Here is an 18,468-nt window from a genome sequence, read left to right on the forward strand (position 1 = left end):
GCTGCAGCAAAGCCCTGCACATAATGCCTTCTCACAGAAAACTACAATGGGAAAAAAAAACATTTAAATGTTGCGGAAATTATGGTGAGTGGTAGTTGTTGAGGAAACAATCTCAAAAAAAAAAAAAAAAAAGGGCAAAAAAACCCAAACCTAAAACATAATAGTGTGTGCACGTTTACCACAGCAGCAGTTTCAGAAAGGACAAGGAAAAACTCAAATTCGCCTCTGAACCAATGCTTCAGGGAGACAACCCCAATAAAGTGGGGTAAAGATAGTCAGATATTTAAAGGCTCTGCAAGAGAATACTTTACTTTTATGTGTAGCATTCATTCAGGCAAAATAAAAGAATGAGGCAAATACACCTGATTTAATTTGTTTTATTTTACTACTGAGGGCAGAAAAGACAAAACTGATTTGGGCTCACCCATAGTTCCTTCATTTAGGCAGCTAACTTCCATGAAACAGTTCTCGGAAGAGCAGCAATTAATTCCAAAGAGAATTAATTTTTCTTTGCCAAATCAGATCAAAAGCTGTTCTTTCTCTGAAAGGTTATTAAAACTTACTGGACTTAAAATATCCTTCCTTGATCTCTTCACAAAGTCAGTTACATCTCTTCACAAAGTCAGTTCATGCTTTAACTGCATGAAACTCCAGCTTACTGTTGTTAGTCAGATAGTAATGACACACGGCAGGGAAGACACAACAGTGTTCTCCCTCCATTTGCCTAGTTCTGATCAGCAAAGTAACAATTAAAGTGTCTCTGTGGATGGGTGATAAATGCTGAAATTATGCTCATTTCTGCAGTTATAAAAACAAAGTGTAAACACAGAACACAACACACAAACATCCATTATAAATAAAACCCTTTTTGAAATGTTCCCTCTATGCATTTCTCTACCTGTATATATTCTCTATTCCCCATAGGGATATTCTCCATTTCCAATTCCACTCAATGGATATAATTTAAATGGGGACTGACTTTGAGTTCTTCCAGATTTAGAATAAGATAGTAAAAAAGTTTTCAAGTATTTTGACTCATTCAAGAATTAATAATATTTCCAGGCGATGGGTGAAGGAAAATTATGTCAAAGCTGGAGAAAAAAATTAACTTCAGGAGCTTCAACCTGTTGTTCAAGTCATACTAAGTACATAATGTGGCAGTAAAAGGTTTTATACAGTTTCAAAGTCTTGGCTTTATTTGGTATTTTGGTGATTAAAAAGTTAGCCATTTAGGGAGCTAAATGGCTTGGAAAATATGCTATACTATTTCACAGAAGTATGGACCGAAGCAGTAAAAGAAAAAGAGCATCTTACATCAGGGCTGTCTCTAAAATTAATTTTAACATCAAATAGATGCAAAAAACCATACACATACATATTTAAACCACTCTTTCAAAATATCAGGACATCTGTCTTGTAGGAGTTATTGCTCTTGGTGATAATACTTACAGCAGAACAGGGGCTTCTGATAATTAGTTGAGTCAAAACAGGCCTACTTACTATGAACAGAAAATAAAATTATTTCTTACTTTTCCCTTCTACATTTTGAATTTTTTTTTTTTGCTCTTGAACAACAAGGCATTCCCATTGTGATACCCTGAAAAGCTGAAATCTCTCCTGTGACTTTCAATCACAATATCACAAGCTCATAAACAACACTATTTTTGACCCAAAAATTTACCTACAGTAAGTGTAAAAGTGGTATCTCTCATGATTACTATAAAATGAAAAGACACAAGCAGGCTACAAGCATGCAACAGAAGCCCTACTACCCGTGATTAACCGAGTAGAAATTAGTATTCTCACATGGTGCTTCATTGCGCACTTGCAAGAAATAATACCAAATAATTCAATAAAGCGGTAATTAAAAACCTGTCTCAATTCTCCTGGTACCGTGGCAATCATGCTCCCACAACCTCGCAGCTGAGCACGGAGCACTCAGCTGCCTGCACTGCACTGCAAAGAAACAATCCACCCACCACTGACTCCTGTTGTTTCATAGGGGATCCAATTACTGATATCGTTCTGACACCAGAGATTAGCTGATTGCCAGTTCAGTGTGCTTACAAAATCTTATGTGTCACAGGAGGCCCTTTACTTGTTTCTGTAAGACAAACAGTGGTTTTTTTAAAATCTATTAAAAACCCACTAGAATATATTCCCTCTCGTGTAGCTCTTCAGCCCCATCGTGTTGGACTCAAAGTAAATTCCTCCTCTAAAATTGTCATAGAACTACAGTGTGGTGACTGTAGCAGCAAAAATACACTTTTAATTGTGCTTTTCAAAGAAGAGATTCAAGAGAGGCAGAAGCTATATATGCCACTATTTTAGCACTCAGAAAGACTGCAGATCTTTGCAAAGTCTTAGAGCACAATTAAAATTTCTTCTAATTAAAAAATGCTAATGGAACTTTGCACTGCTCTTTTTCCAAATCTAAGAGCACATTGGAACAAGCACTTGTGTGGAAAACAATGGTTTGGTTTTTGTTAGAAAGTGTTTTTCTAATCCCCAATGCTGTAAATAAAATTCATTAGGACTGTATCATATCAGTCAGTTAAATTCTATTACCATTCAAAGGAAACATATCAGTGGGGCTCCAATACAATTTTCCTGTTACAGCTCTTGAACTGAAACAAAAAGAAGAAATGGAAAGGCAAACTACAGGTCGGACAAATTAATATGAAGGCAAGAAAGGTCAGATGCTAAGAAAAAATAAGGAAGAAAGAGAGCAATGAGCAAAAAATACTCTATTTTCTCACCACCAAGACCAGTATTTTTACAGGGAGACATCCTAATGACTCTGCTGCTTATTCAAGTGCTTAAGCTGTATCTACATATGAGAAACCAGGAATACCCTTTTTAATGCTCCAGTGAACTTTACCATCCATTCTAGAAAACAGTGTCTTCATCAGCTGTGACAGGACATATTTTATTACTTTGAATACCATAGGATTTTACTGTAAATAACACCATCTCTAGAGAACCGAAGCTTAAATTGATGTGGGAAATGATGTAATGCTACATAGATTTAGAATGAAAAGGACTTTATTTATTTATGCTACCATATGAAAAAAACAAACAGAAAGGCATTTTACAATCTCCAATTTAATTAATTTCCACAAATCTTTTTTAAATAAAAATGGAAGTTAACCTATAAATTTCTGGAATTTAATTTTATCTAATGACAATATGCAAATTTTGTTTCAGACTATTAGAAAAAGATTTCATTCACAACATCCAAACAAAGAATACTGCCAAATAACACAAAATAAGGGCTAAGATAGTATTAAACAGACATGCTGCATTTTCTTTTAATACCCTTCCTGGGATAAAAAAAGCTGTGGAAACTTGCTGGTCAAAAGTATATCTAGGTTTTATCTTATACCCTAACAAGAGCAAAGTAAGAGACACAATCGTAAAACAGATCAGGGTAAAGAAACCACTGCAATGCAAAGTTTTTAATCTCACTGCCTCCCAAGGACAATGCAAAAGCAGGGCTGACCTAGACAGGGTGGGTAGGGATGCCACGAGCTGTCTTTGCCACCCCTCTACTCACAAGGATCACTCAACTGCCTCTGACAGAAGTTTGCCTAACTCACTCCCAGAATCTTCAAGAGGGACGCTGCAGCATCTCTAATCCATCAGCTGCTGTGCTTCACTAATTTTACACTTACAATGGTTTCCCCAATGCCTAACTTAAATCTCCCTCACTAAGAATGTAAAAACATTATTATTCTTCTCCTGTTCCCCATGGACAAAAGGACAGTTTAGTACTTTCTTCTTTGCAACAACCTCTCATGTATTTGAATCTCAATCCAAAATGTTTCTTCAATTGACTAATTCCTTCAGATTGCAGATTTGGGGAAAGTTTTCTAGAATGCTGACCATCCAAATCCTGTTTGATTTTCTTCGGACTTGCATGGAAATCACAGATCAACTAAAGTATGATAAAGAACTACAAGCACACTGTTAACTTCCACAGTACTGTCCTTTCCATGCCAACATACACAAATGGTACCAGCCTACTGCACTTAGAGCTTGCTGAGTGCTGCTGTTCTTCAACTAAAACGGCACCTCAGCACTTTTTACTAATAAAACTGTTGAATGTGCAATAAAGACAAACATATGCTTAACTTAAAATCAATTTAACTATAAAAAGCCCTAAACCAGACCTCATTAATTTAAATTTTGCACTCTGTTTTGTGGTGTGATTTACCCTTGCCACATAATATCACCTAGCCAAGGCACATTGTTTCTAAACAGTATTATTTCATTAGGTAAGTACTTATTGACAGACATTTCACATACACCGATTGCAAGTTGCTGTGCAAAGTCGGGGGGCACAAAAATAAACACCATGTGTTCATACACCTGAAGAAAGTTTAATCCTTTAACTTTCTTATTAAATAATAAATTTATTAAGAAATTTAAATTCTTATTAAATAAGAAATATAAGGAAGTACATTATTTCATGAAGATAATTAATTCCTTTTGAAAGAGGTGACAATGACAGTGAGCTATAAACAATAGGAATGTTCTAGATCGGAGGGAATCTCTTGCTTCTTTAAACCTCATATGAATTACGTGTCATTACTCCCCTGGCTCTTTTTAAACATTATCAGCTAAACTTGCTAGACAGTGTTCCCAAGGCAGGCCTCCTGGAGCACTGAACCTAAATCATCAAAATAAAAGTGAAGTTACTATAAATTAACCATAGGTGAGTCCTTACTAAATGTTAATTTTAAACTACATTATTGACTTACATCATCCATCATTAATGAAACACCAAGCCTCTGACTACATACCCTTCACCAATTCAATGTGTATGTGATTAGGAAGAGTGATTTTTTTTCCCACTGAAGCAATTGCTCTATTTTGATGCTTGCTCCAAGTATTTTACCATCCCATATCACCATTGTTGTGACTTCAGCAGTGTTCTTGCTTGTCAAGGTTACCCAGGAACCCTGCGCAGATGTACTACAAAATAGAAATGTATGTATGAGATAACACATGCCAAGTAGGTTTGCCATTCTGTGGCACGAAGCATTTCCAACCACTTATCAACTGTAGAGTTGCTATTTGCATTTTATACTCTGTACATGAAAGCGCTACATCTGCCTGTGGCAACAAAGGAAATGCAAAACTTGATGGAAGAAAATAAATAAAATAAAACCATTTCTTGTGGGACAATTGAAAGTCTCACCTCATCATCCTGAGACATCAGGGATTCTGTGTTGCCTCTGTTTTTTATTAATAATGCAGCAACAGTCTTTCAACCACTCTTTCATAAGAGGAGCCTTTCCTTTGGAGGTGATATGAGTCATGTGATTACCTCAGTCATCTGGAGTCAAAGGCTAAAAACTGGTAGAGGTTCTCACTATCAACTAGCCTATAATTTGGCACCCAGAGAAGCAGTAATAAATGAGTGTTTATCTACTCAATGGGGAATTTCATTTCACTTTCTGCCCCCAAAGTCATTACCTGCACAATAGGAATGAGCAATGGAAATTCACAACATAATAAACTATTACAGGCTTACTGCTTAAACAGCATCTCAAAATAATTTTCTGGACCAGAAGCTATAAGCAAACTGTGCTCCACAACATAAGAAAAATTTGTTGATATGATGAAATAAAAGGTATTTGCATCTCCGAAGAACAGGGAAGCATTTTTTACTCCAGATAAATAGTTTCTTCTGTCCTCAGTATTGTTTTCCTTGGTGAAGAAAAACATTAAATAGTCCTAATTTTCTTTTTGAGAAACCATTTCACTTAAAGTGTCACTAAGCAATATTTGTGTAAGTCTTTTTATCTAACTGAAAGTTAAAAGACATTTTCTATCTTGTTGAAAAAAACTTATGTGATCAAAAGGATAAGTAATAAGAAAATATTGTTCAATTAACTTGTTAGGCCATTTACACTTAAGTGTATTGCCAGTAAGTAAAAAAACAACACTTCTGGTGTAATATCTACTCAAAATCCTGCACAAAAACTTACTCTGAATATTTTTTTTTTCTAAAATTGGCATTTTACTACGGAAGAAATTAAAATATTTGTAAATATACCAGCACTTAAAATGGTCAAAATTCATATTTTTATTCAGTATTTTTGTGGAATGTATTGGGGTATCATTTTAAAACTAAGATATTAAAAGATAGTTTCAAGCAATACCTTTCCACTGACTTAATCTTAAAAAACTAGTTTCTCATCACTGTTATATTTGTTCAAGCATGAAAAGCATAATATTTTTTCCCCTTTTTTTCACATTCTGTTGAGATATTTCAGTCTAGAAATCTAAGATTATCTAGTCCAATACTGATATGACTGATATGAAGTTACTGTGTAGTCATCCTGTGATCCTATGTGAGGAAACGCAGCAAGAAAATTATGTAGTCATTAAGGGAGCAACAGAAGCCACTTACATAAATGACTGTACAGTAATTCAAAAGAATATGAGGAGAAGAGATGCTTGAGGCTTATGATTCTTTATTCTGTAAGCCTTGAATGTATCATCTGCCCAAATCTTGGGTAAGAGACCACCTGGTATCTCCTTTTTAAGCTTAAGTGAACAAATCAGTTTTTCTGTTTTTTCTAAAAATAATTCTTTTTTTTAAGCAGATACTATGGTATCTACAGTTTCTTACTACTGTAAAGTGACTGAACTAATATCCCTTAATATTAAAATAAGCAAAAATCCTAGCTCACCATGGGGATTTTCTGTGTGTTTTCTTAAGTCACAGGGGAAACCAGAAGTGAGGATACCATCCTTTCTCTGACCAAAGGAAAGTAATTTCTTCTAAGAACATATTTGGTTTAATGAAAATAGTATATTTCCTTTCCTAAAGCCTACTGACATGATAATTTACTCATTTTAATTTTCCCTGTCTATAGGAAAATAAATACCACAGAAAGGAACAGACAGCTCCAGAAAATTTGCAGTGAGAATCAAATGAGAATCTTGATCACAGAAGGTACCAGCTACATGCACAAGTCATACAAGTCCCCCCAGTCTGGTTGATTTCAGCCACCATGGAAAACGCACACCCTGGATTTTCAGTCTTGCCTTCAGGTTCAGAATAGAGACAAATTATTTCACATTATTCAAATTATTTCTCAGGCAATAAAATTAAGTTGATCAGACGTTGCTCTCCAAGCATCAGTGAATAGTGTTCCCACCATGATGTTTACAGATGTCATTCTCAGCAGAGGAAAACCTCTCTGCAAGTTTCAGGGCATTCCCACATCATCAGCCTTTGTTCTCTGACAGTATAGAGTGTGGAGTATTTTTTTTTCCCTTTTTTGTGCACATTTTTTGACTAAAGGAATAGGATTTCAGTTCCTAACTATGAAGTGTGCACTTTTCATTGACCATAATATTTCAAAAGCTTCACATTGCACCTGATCATAATTGTAATAGCCTAGAAACTGGCATATACATGAAAAGTATCAGAATTGTTTATGAGGCCTGGCTTGTGTTATATAGAACTTGACTCATTTTTTATCAAAACTTCACTTTTACCAATCACTGACTTGTGATTTATCAGAATATATTCATGCTTAGAATCAGCATTCTATCTCTCTGCTCTGATACTATCTGAAATGGGACTTTCACTAAGAAGTCATCAGAAAGGCTCAGGGAGATACAGGAAGGTGCAGCAGAAAGCAGAAGAAGAACAGGATGGATCAGACCTGTTGGTGAGCCTGAACATTTAATGTTGCTCAAAGTCTCTGAAGAAGAGCAAAAGGAGTAGAAAAAAATACCTGATATTATTTTCTTAACAATGATTTCAGGACGCTCTAATTAATTTTTCTCTGTTAAGAAAGAGGAGTGGACAACCTAAATTTCAAAATCTTCAAATTATCTGCATGAATCAGAAGGCTGCATGCATGGAGGGCAAACACTGACATTTATTTTGTATAGTAGTGCATGTCTTGAGATGAATTGCCACTGGAACATTATTCCCACTCTGCATGTCAAACATTAATATAAAATCAATATGGAGCCATGATCCCAACATTTTTCACGCACCTGTGTTACCCCCCTGGAGGGTTTTGCCACACTTGGCATTTGGCTCCCCCAGGACATGGGAAGAGGTTCACTGCAATCCTCTTGCTCGGCACAGCCTCCGAGCATTGGCAAGGGCTCAGCAAGACCCCGGCATCTGTGGAGGGAAAGTGCAAGGTGAGACAAAGGTGATTGGTGGTAAATTTGCTGCTCTGTCAGCAAGTCCTGGAAAATAGAAAGTAAAAAGGGTGTCTTCCACAATACAGATGACATAATACATAATTTGAAATTAATACAGCTGGAGTTGCTTTGTGACGGACATGTTCCTTTCTGTCTTTAGACATGATAGGAATAAATCCATCGGAACAGCTAACCTGCAAAATACACTTAGGCTCACATAAAAGCTTGACTTCATAGATCCCAATTTTTTCCCCTGAAAATATAATTTCCTTTTGAACTCATAGTAAATTAGCCTTCATTTCATAGCTGAACTAGTTCTCAGACATGCTCTACACTTCAGTTTACCTCATGATCAGACATCGTCAAAAACATTAGTTAATCAAAACATCACAGTTTTGAGGAAAGAAAACCCCAGAAAACCACACCACACTATTGTTTTCTTCAAATAGGATGTAGCAGATCTCCCTCCATGTTTACATTCTCCTGGAACACTGCTCAGACAGCTGGTTTTGAGCTCAACATTCCAAAACTGCCAGTCTCAGAGGAGCTTCATTTTTTTCCCAGACAATGCGCATCTCTGTGAATCACTGGCACCTTTCAAACCTGGATTTTAAAAGATTCCTAAGTCAAAGGTATTTTCACTGGCACCTTTCAAACCTGGATTTTAAAAGATTCCTAAGTCAAAGGTATTTAAGGATGCAGTTTTAACACGTTTCTTCTGGATCTGGTATAGGTATGCCAACCTGTTTTAATGTATACACTCAGAAAGCCACAATAGTCTATTGTCCTCAATTGAAATTACACCAGCTAAGGCCACTACTTACTCTTTGTTGCTGATATACTAAATCATTGCTCCTAAATATCATGACCTAGTGCTCAAAAATACATTCAAATTCCCATCTGGATTTTGTTCCTGGGTATTTTGCTTTATGGAATGGAGCTCAGTTTCCTTTCTTTTTTCTCCACCTCAAGCTTCCAAAGCTCAAGGCCAACATTTTCTGAGGCCTGTGGGAGAAAACCACAGCTAATTTCCATGACATAGATGGGAAAAAGATCTTAACCACAGCTCCCTACCTTCACTGGCTGCAAAAGATACTACACTCAGTTATCACCGGCAGTATGTTAGATATATTCTAGTCCAATGAGATCAGGGAGGGGACTATTGAGAGAAGCAGCTCCTGCACACCTCCTTAATGAAGGTGAAGAGTCAAACATGATCTCGATATCATAGGAAAAACACGTGGCAATTTCTATTGTGGCTTCTACTGCTAAGAGTCAAAATGAAAACTTGTTATCCTGGACCAAAATTTTTTGTCTATTTTTTAAAACAAGATTTCCAAAAGAAAAGAGGTCTCTGTGGAGAGGTGACAGCAGGTTTGGACTCATCCGTGGATGCATACTGGCAGCAGATCCTGCATGGGGATGCCAGATGAACTCAGAAACCTACATGGGGGCCCATGTAATTTATTGTCATCAGTTTCAGAACAGTTCAGTTTTAGAAGCAGTAACCCTATAGACTGAGACCCTACAAATTAAGGAAGCCCAAGGCAAGTTTAGAATCTACTCCATTTGTGTTGTTGGGTAATAGCACACGATACGAAGTCATGGTGCCACACACCCATTTCCTTAACGCATGACATCTTTTGTTTTCATTGACGCATGCAATGCTTCTGAAAACAAATTGAAACTTTTCAAAAAATATGAGAGGATCTTATGAATCAGTGCACAGACTAGTCTTTTCACCAGCCACTGAATGTGACTTTGTTCAGGATGGCTGGTAGAAGGGCGAGTGTACGCTATGGACCACATGACTAGACAGAAGTTTGGCCAAAAGAGCTTACGGTTATACAAAGAGCCACGTCTTTCGTAGTCAAGAGAATCCTGTATTATAGGTGCTTATAAGAACAGCCTCCACAGAAAAAAATCTCATCAGAGCCCATTTTATAGGCTTTCTTTAAGTGAAGGACCAAACAATCCCATTCTGGAATGAAACCTGTGATTTTAGACAAAAAAGCATTTCAAAACTCATTGTTTAGACACAATTCTCCTTCAAACTTAGGCTGAAACTTCAGCTTCTCCCATTACTTCTAAAAAACCACAGAGAACGAAATATCTCATGCAAAAATTACTGTATAATGTAGGGAATCTATAGAGATATACTCAACATTGAATTAAGTAAAATAATCACCACATCTTTTATTAGTCAAATTTTCTGAGTACTCAAAGATCCCAACCTAAACCCCACTTATCATGAGCTGAGAAGTTAGCTGGTTCTTATTCCTAAGAGGCGTGGGAATTCCTCTGCAATCTATTGAAAATATCATTTGTCTGTGTACTGGTACTTACTTAACAAAAAGAAAGCTATTCAAAGAACTTATTCTGTTAGTGCTACTTTGCTACAACTTTCTTTTCATGCATGAACAAAAAAATTATTCTTCTATCCCAGTAAAACAGAAATACAAACTGCAGGAAACAATTCCTTCAGTCCTTGTGGAATAGGCATTATAAGGTTCAACAAAAGTTATTATCTCAGACTAGACATTTAGTAGTAAATTATTGATGATCTGCTTCCATTGTCATTTTTACTTCTGTTAACAGAAATTAGAGCAAATTTTAAATTTCTAAATACACCATGACTAGGGAAAAAAATCATGTTCATAGGCAGCAGGATTCTCTGCAGTCTCAAAGGAATTTTCATAATCTCACAGGTATCTTCAAGTCCTAGAATTTGCATTCTGCTTCTCAGCTCAGCTTGCAGATGTTTAAAAATACATGCAACAAGACAATTCGCTTTTGGCTACACATCCAAGAGGTTCAAACATCTGAATTATTCTGTCTGAGGTCAACTACAATTTATGTGCCAAATTAGGTTGAAATCAAGCTAGGAAGAGCTAAGAAATACTAAGATCATTTGTGCTTGGGAACTTGAGGCTATTTCTGCCCAATGTGAATCATCTCCAATCTTCTTCCAGGAAAAGGAGGCATTTTCAGGAACCAGATATGAAATATAAGCTTACAACTTCTGAATCTCTAGACTTCAGTGATTTAAATTTTGCTGTGCAAACAGATATAAAATGTGGATTACAATAGCAAAATTTTGTAAGAGTGTTCCTTGGATTTTGGAATTCTAGAAAACAAAGGATGCACGTATTGTCATATGCACTTGCATGCCAACAAGGTTTGCAATAAAGACAAAAAGACAAGTTTCTCTGGGCTTTAACAATCCACATTGCTGTACTGTTTAATATAAACAGAAAATATTTTCCAGGAGCTCAGGTTCAAGGCTTAAAAGAGGTATACATCTAAGTGGTATAATTCCATCAAAATGTTGGATGCAGTACTAATTATACTAATATATATCTCATTTAGTCAGTTACTGAGAAAATCAATGTTCATCCCAAAATATATGGGCTATTTTTTGCACAATTCAAAATTGTGAACTAGTAACTCAAGTAAACTTACTATTTTTACTCTAAAATAATTTTCCATAAATATCTAAATGATGGAAGATATTTCATATAACTATCTCCTGAAACTTTTCAATGCAATTAAGGTAGAGCTAAAGAGAGCTCAAGTGACTTTCCTCCTCATTTTTAATTCATGTTTAAGTAAATTCCCAACCCGCAACCTAAAACAATCTATGCATTCTATTTTCTTGGAACAGATAACACCAATATTAAAACTAGTTTTGGGAGGGGACAACTTGAAACAGAATTATCCATAAATGAAAATGCTAATTAAATTAGCATTTTTTTCCTTTACTAAATATACTAAACTTCAAAGTCCAAGAAGGGATTTTAAAAATCTAAAGTAGCTATCAGCCTTCAGTACTGTTAATGTCTCTCCCACTCACCAAAACCCATCCCCACCGGCTTCCGAGTCTTATCTTACTTCTTCCAGGAACTGAGAATAGAATAATGAAAGAACAGTGAGGAATGGACTGAGATGTACTGGAAGATATTTGTTTTAAGACTGAAGAACTCAACAGATAATTCACTATGTGCCAGGCACATTTTTCAGAAATAATCAGCATATTATCATAAACTTGGAATTAAGCTTCAAATATGTTTTAATGGGCTGATTCCAAAAACATTGAAGATTGCCATCGATCAAGAAGCTACAGGAAAAAAAATTACTAACAAGTAGTAATTTTTTTTTGGTATTTTTTCTTTCCTAATTATAGAACTTTTAATGGAAAATCAAACCTTAAATAGATTGTATTCAATCAAAGCCCTCTTTCTGTACCAGTACAAAATGAAAAAGAAAAAAAAATCATCCTTATCAGGGAGAGAAAAAGTCAGAATCTATTAAATCTATCTTGTCTGACACAAAATTACAAGTGTGACATAAAAATCTAGCTAGCCTGACACAAAATTAAGGTGCTCTTGGCTTAACTTTAAAGAACACAAACCATCTCAAATGCAATAGAGGAAACCACAGGATGCAGTTTCTAGAAGCACAAAAGTGGGATCCAAGATCCCAGTTGAATTCATTCTGTAAGAACGGAGTGTGATGATAATGATGTAACTGAATTCCTACAAGAGACTTGGAGCTGCACAAAGAGAAGAGAACTCTGGTAAAAGATCCAAGCTGCCTGATCACTACGGGTTCCTAATGAACACCTGTGCATTGCCTCCTTATGCAAATCAGAGCAAAGGCTGAATACTATAATTTAAGAATCCATTTTCAGTGCAACCTTTAAAAAATACGGAACTAAACACTGAAATAAGCATCTCATTTCTGGAGAAAAAAATCCAAGCCCCCTGACCTGCAAAAATAGTCGTACCAGTGCTGTGTATGCTTGTCCTTGACCATGGCTCAGAGCAGGCAGTCAAGGAAGATTATAAAATTAGGACATATTCCTCCTACTTTCTGGTTAAACTGGAAATTTAAACTTAATTTGAATGAACAAGGTACATGATGACAGTTATATTGTACAGCCACTGTGATGTCTACCCTCCAAGAACCTCACTAAATCCATTTTTAACTTACACTTTTGTCCTCCTTAATTTCTTCTGGCACTGAGTTCCACAACTCAGCTTCACACTGCCAGGAAGGGTTTTAAAACTTGTTCTTCCTGGGCAGCAGAACTGGCTCTTCTCTGGTCACCTTCTCCTCACAATGTCCTCGTGTAAGGAGAGCCAAATCTGAACTAACTGTGTCATAGGACAGAGAGACTTCTCTTCCTTCCCCCCCCCTCCTCATTCTTGTTTCAACCCATTCATCCTGTGAACACAGCAGTAAATTCCTTTTCTAAGAAACTCTCTCCTCCCAGCACACTCCTGCCAGGAGGCTTATGACTGCTCTAGCAGTCAACCCTGCTTTGTTATTTCAGTCCACGAGTCTTTCCTGAGCTGACTCTATTGAAATTAAAGTTATGGCTGTATTTAAATTAACCATAGCATTTGTGAGCATTAAAATCACCATGCAGGAAAGCCCTCTGACCTGCTAGTTGATTCCTTTACCTTAAAAAATATTCAACCTGGCCAAAACTGCCACTTTATGTACAATCCCAAGAAAGCTGAAGGCTCAGCAGCCTGCTCAGAAGAGGTAAAAAAACTCTCATGAGACACAGTGAATTTATCCTGAGCCCAACCAAAAATAATAAAATGAAGGGAAAGGAAATTGATGGAGAATGATCAAGTTCAAAAATAAGAAACAATTTCCTTCAATTTAAAAGAACTGATGATAACTGAAACAATGGCCAAGGGAACACATTTGTCTATATTTCACCAGATTCACTGAATCACTTAGTGTGACATGGAAGATATGATAGTTATAATGAGATGGCTTTAAGAAGGGAAAAAATAAGATGGAACAGTAGAAAACAGCATCAGTTAGTGAGATTTGCTAAACTAAGAAATGGTCCTCTCTGTCAATGCACTTTACATTTCTGAGAATATTTAAAGAAAAAGGATAGTGGAAAAAAACTTTTATAGAGAGAATTCCACATGGAGGGGGGGAAAAAACGAAATAGATTTTACAACAATTCCCTCTATTCTAAGAAAAGCTGCACCAATCTGACCTCTGCCTGAAACAACCTCTACAGAGTTGCAAATGCTGATGGATGGCTATCATATACTCACCAGGCAGACAGTCCTGTGGAACACGAATAATTTGAGGGATGAATCAGATTAGCTCAAGTTGCTTCAAAGCCCCCACCTCTCTCTCTGATTCTCTCCCTCCAAGGGCACTATCTCACATGAGTGTGACATTCCAGAACAATGAAATTGGTAAAGCAACAAAAGAAAAGCTCATAAGGATGGATTTTAAAACAAACGAACAAACAAACAACCTACACAGAAGCAGAACCAAGGATGCAAAATTGCTTCCTAAATATCTCTTCCAAAAGACACATTCAGAGAAAAAGTTAACATTTGCTCCCCACATCCTGAAAGTGCCCTGCAGTAAGTACTACTGTAAATTAACACTTCCATTTCTACAGACATGTCTTAGGACCTATCACATGAGTATCTAAGTGAATGATATCAAAACTGTTAGCTTTCTTCCCTCAGTGTGACTCATGCCAGCTGGACTAATCTAAATATTATTAAACATCATTAAATATATTAAGTTTGAGCTTAAATTGTGCCAGCAGGGCTAGTTCAGAAAAAGAACATAAAAATAATGTTTTAATTAATTATGTTCCCAGGGTGTGGTGATGGGTGCTACCCTCACTACTTAGATACAGTCTCAATTATTTTCCACAAATGGATAGGTATGCCTACCAATCCTTCTGGCAGCATTTCCACTGCTGATGTGTGGTGCAAGATTTAAAAGGCCATCCAGGAAATTCTATAATGTGCTATAAAACTTAGGAAGTATTTAAGTGCCTAGATCACCTTCCCAGGGGACTTTCCACACTTACTTGACTAAATTTCGTTGACTGTCCCTGGAAAGAGACCTGCTTTCTGTTCTGACAGCAGTATAACCCTACTTTTATTCTGGCATCTCTAAGAGATACTCAAAACAGCACTTACGAGGCACGGTGCTGGGGAAGACCAATTCTAGGACCAGAGGGATTATTTTACAGCAGTAAAAATCTACTGAAACTGGCTTTTGCATATTATAGTTCCTACACTGTTGCAACATTCAATATTTTTATGAATGTTCTAAACTTATATCTGTGTATATACACAAATATATGTATATGTACAGCAAGCTCTAGCAATTGATGTGTTTTGCAGTTGGTTTTGCTGTTGTTGTTTTTTATGAAATAATGATGTTGATAGTCTTAGAAGCTTTTCAACAGTGACAAATACAGTATTTTAGAAAGTCAAATTGTGTATTGCATGTCAAATCCAGCATGCCTCTGGGAGGACAAATCAGCATGTGTTACACTTTCAAGTCTGCAAGCACAACAGTTAAGTATATTATGATCAACAGGAGGAATGCAGAGTACATCAAAGGGAAAAATAAAACTCCTGGTAGATAGTAACCATTTTCTTCTTTTCTGTAGGTAATACTAAGATGCTGGAAATTGCTCATACTTAAATCACTATTAATTAAAATAAGCCTTAGCTACTCCTTCCTCAACACCTTACTCCTTTTCCTCTCTCTGCTTCCAAATCAAGACTGAGAAAAAATGAAATGTCTGTGTAATGGAGACCTACATAACCTCCAAAAATTTGCATTTAGAGGTAAATACAATTTATTTGGTTTATACTATAATGGTACTTCAGTTTTGGTAACTTTTTCTGAAGGTTATAGAATTTTTGTATGACACTTTAGAAAAAATTTTTGCTAAATGCACAGAGTTCAAATGCCCTCTTTGTGTATATGCCCTTTTCCAGCAAAATAACTTTTCTCATTCAAATTAACCAGACACTTTGTTCTCTGCTCCCACTTGTCCACACAAAGAGATTTTTTTTTCTAAAATTTCAGAAGTGCCTCTCATCTGAGGTATGAAGTGAAGGAATTGATTCCAGCTGAAATTTACCTAAATCAACCAACACTGTTCCCAGTTTCCACAAACAGCTGATTTCTAATCTTTGCCACCACTTTGTTTCTCTGGAGAATTTTCTCAGCAGCATCACACAGCCACATGCTCACAGACATGCCCATCAGATGCACAAGTGGCCTTGGGGAGCAAGTCAGACTCTGGGTACAATATGAAAAATAGGAATATTACTGTGCACATGTGATAGGACAGAGAAAGCAGAGACCACACTACTGCCCCAGGATGTCAACTAGGTGGTCTTCTCATTCTGGTTTAGCATCTGCATGGATCATTATATTAAGCTGTGGACTTCTCACCTCTCTTGAGTGTACTATTTTTCCTTTGTTTTTAATTTCTCAATAGATTTTTAAAAATTGATTAAGAAGCTGAGTTGCAATCTCATCTAGTTTCTGTATTCTAAAGGTTAATACAAGCATCCAAGCATCACATTAACATAACAGCAGCAAAAATCAATCCAGCATGAGACTGAAAGCACAAAATTCACCCTTAATTCCTATTATGGCCTGTTGTATAAGTTTTGAATTTTATGTAAAGAATTGATACAATCGTAATTTCCCACTTCCTAAATCCTTTGAGGAGAAAGAAGAAGAAAAAAAAAAAAGTAAAATGGAGACTTGGCAAACAATTCCTTTTTTCACTGATACATGATGACCTTCTTCTAAGATCTTTCTTGGGAAAAACTTCATAAATTTTTTCCTGAAATATTCGAATATCTACATTAGAAGTTGTCAGTGTAGGGACAATGCTGTGAAGGATAAAAGAGAAACAAAACAAATTTAAGGGAATAGCAACCTAGATCTTGCTTGCCATAGGGGTAAAACACACCAAAAATATTTTGAATGCAGTAAAATATAGATATATTTTGCCACAGTTAATATCTAGTGTGAGTTCATGGCTTAGAAAAAGCCTTTGTGCCATCCTTGAAATTACTGCATTCAAAAGGACAAAAACAGGGGTGGAAAAACACCTTTAAAATGCATTTCACGTCTTCTTCTAGTCCAAAATTACAATTACTATACACTTTATAAGCCTGCAGCCAGGTTGAGTAAACTGCTACTTACAGGTCTTGCATGACAGCCAACAGATGAAAGTGGTGTGAGTGAGAGCTCTCATTCACTGCTGCCGGCAACCCACTGCCTTTCTGATTTCTTTCTTCAGAAACAAAGATTAGGTGGGGGAAAATAAGGTAAAGGGTTATTTTTAAAAGTCCTTATTTTCAAATCACTATCCAGGAGCTGTCTGAGTTGGCCTCTTATTAGTTGTCTCTCATCTTCCACCTCTGTCTCCATAGAAACCTTGCAGCAGCATCTCCTGCCTCTCTAGCCTGAAGTCTTCAGATCGGGCTGGTGCCAAGCCTGGCTGGGGAAGCTGGGGGAGGATCATGGCAGCACCCCTCCAGTGCTGAGGTTCACCATGCTGGCCCCTGTCACATGGAGACCTTGGGCACAAAACAGAGGCATCACCTCTAACCCATTGCACAGACTGCAGCAGACGGCTCATCCCAATTCCAGCTGCTTCCCTTTGCTCTGTCACCCTCACAGAGATGGATATACATGGATTGGGATGAAGGAAACACCTCAGATCTCATACACTAAAACCCCAAAAGCTGGAAAATAAGTGAGGTGGAGGGATACTGAGCTATGTAATCAGCACAGGGAAAGCCAGCTGGCTACAAAGTGGGGCACTTCTCAAACTCTTGCCCAACTTCCCCTGCTTCTAGAAAAGGGCAGGGGATACTATCAGGAAATGGATTTAAAAAACAAAAAAAAGATCAGTCTGAATTTTCAGAGGTACTTTGTAATACCACCTCTACTGTGGAAAAACACATTTGGAAAGTTTTTTTTCCATGGTGTTTTTCTGTTTAAATGGATTATCTATGAAAAAGCCCACTTTTTTCTAATGTCAGTCTCTTGTTTTAGGGAGACATGTACTGAGAATTAATTTGTATTTTTTTTAATTTATATGAATGGCCTGCACATGAATAAAATGGTACTTTCTTTTTACCTGCTTCAACTTTTCCATCATTATTATCCCAATTGGAATATACCAGAAAGTATCATTTTGAGGTGACAGCTATAAGTCACCAGGTGGCCAAAACTGACCAGTCAAATGCAAAAGAAAGTTACTACTCTCTACAGACTGCCCCAGGGGACTACCAAAAACTCTTAGCTGGAGAATTGCTTTCTTCCAAAGGAGAGGGCATGTTTAGGCAGACAGTCTCTCAGAATGGTTTTCCCTGCCAGCCCAGCTAATCTCTTTTCAATTTGAGTAAATTGTTCTTAAAATAAAAAAATCTCTGCTCTCAGGCGCACAAACAGAAAGAA

The 18,468-nt window shown here is 36.7% G+C and overlaps 1 long non-coding RNA gene across 1 annotated transcript in view; it reads right to left on the reverse strand.

Moving 5' to 3' along the window:
• Nucleotides 1-18,468, reverse strand: part of LOC136557193 (uncharacterized) — an 83,580-nt gene that overhangs the window by 44,197 nt on the left and 20,915 nt on the right. Inside the window, exon 4 of the long non-coding RNA XR_010783741.1 lies at nt 8,029-8,161. This is a non-coding gene — a long non-coding RNA (uncharacterized lncRNA). The remainder of the gene's footprint in view (nt 1-8,028; nt 8,162-18,468) is intronic.

The sequence above is a fragment of the Molothrus aeneus genome, chromosome 5 (genome assembly GCF_037042795.1).
Source record: "Molothrus aeneus isolate 106 chromosome 5, BPBGC_Maene_1.0, whole genome shotgun sequence".
Lineage (NCBI taxonomy): Eukaryota > Metazoa > Chordata > Aves > Passeriformes > Icteridae > Molothrus > Molothrus aeneus.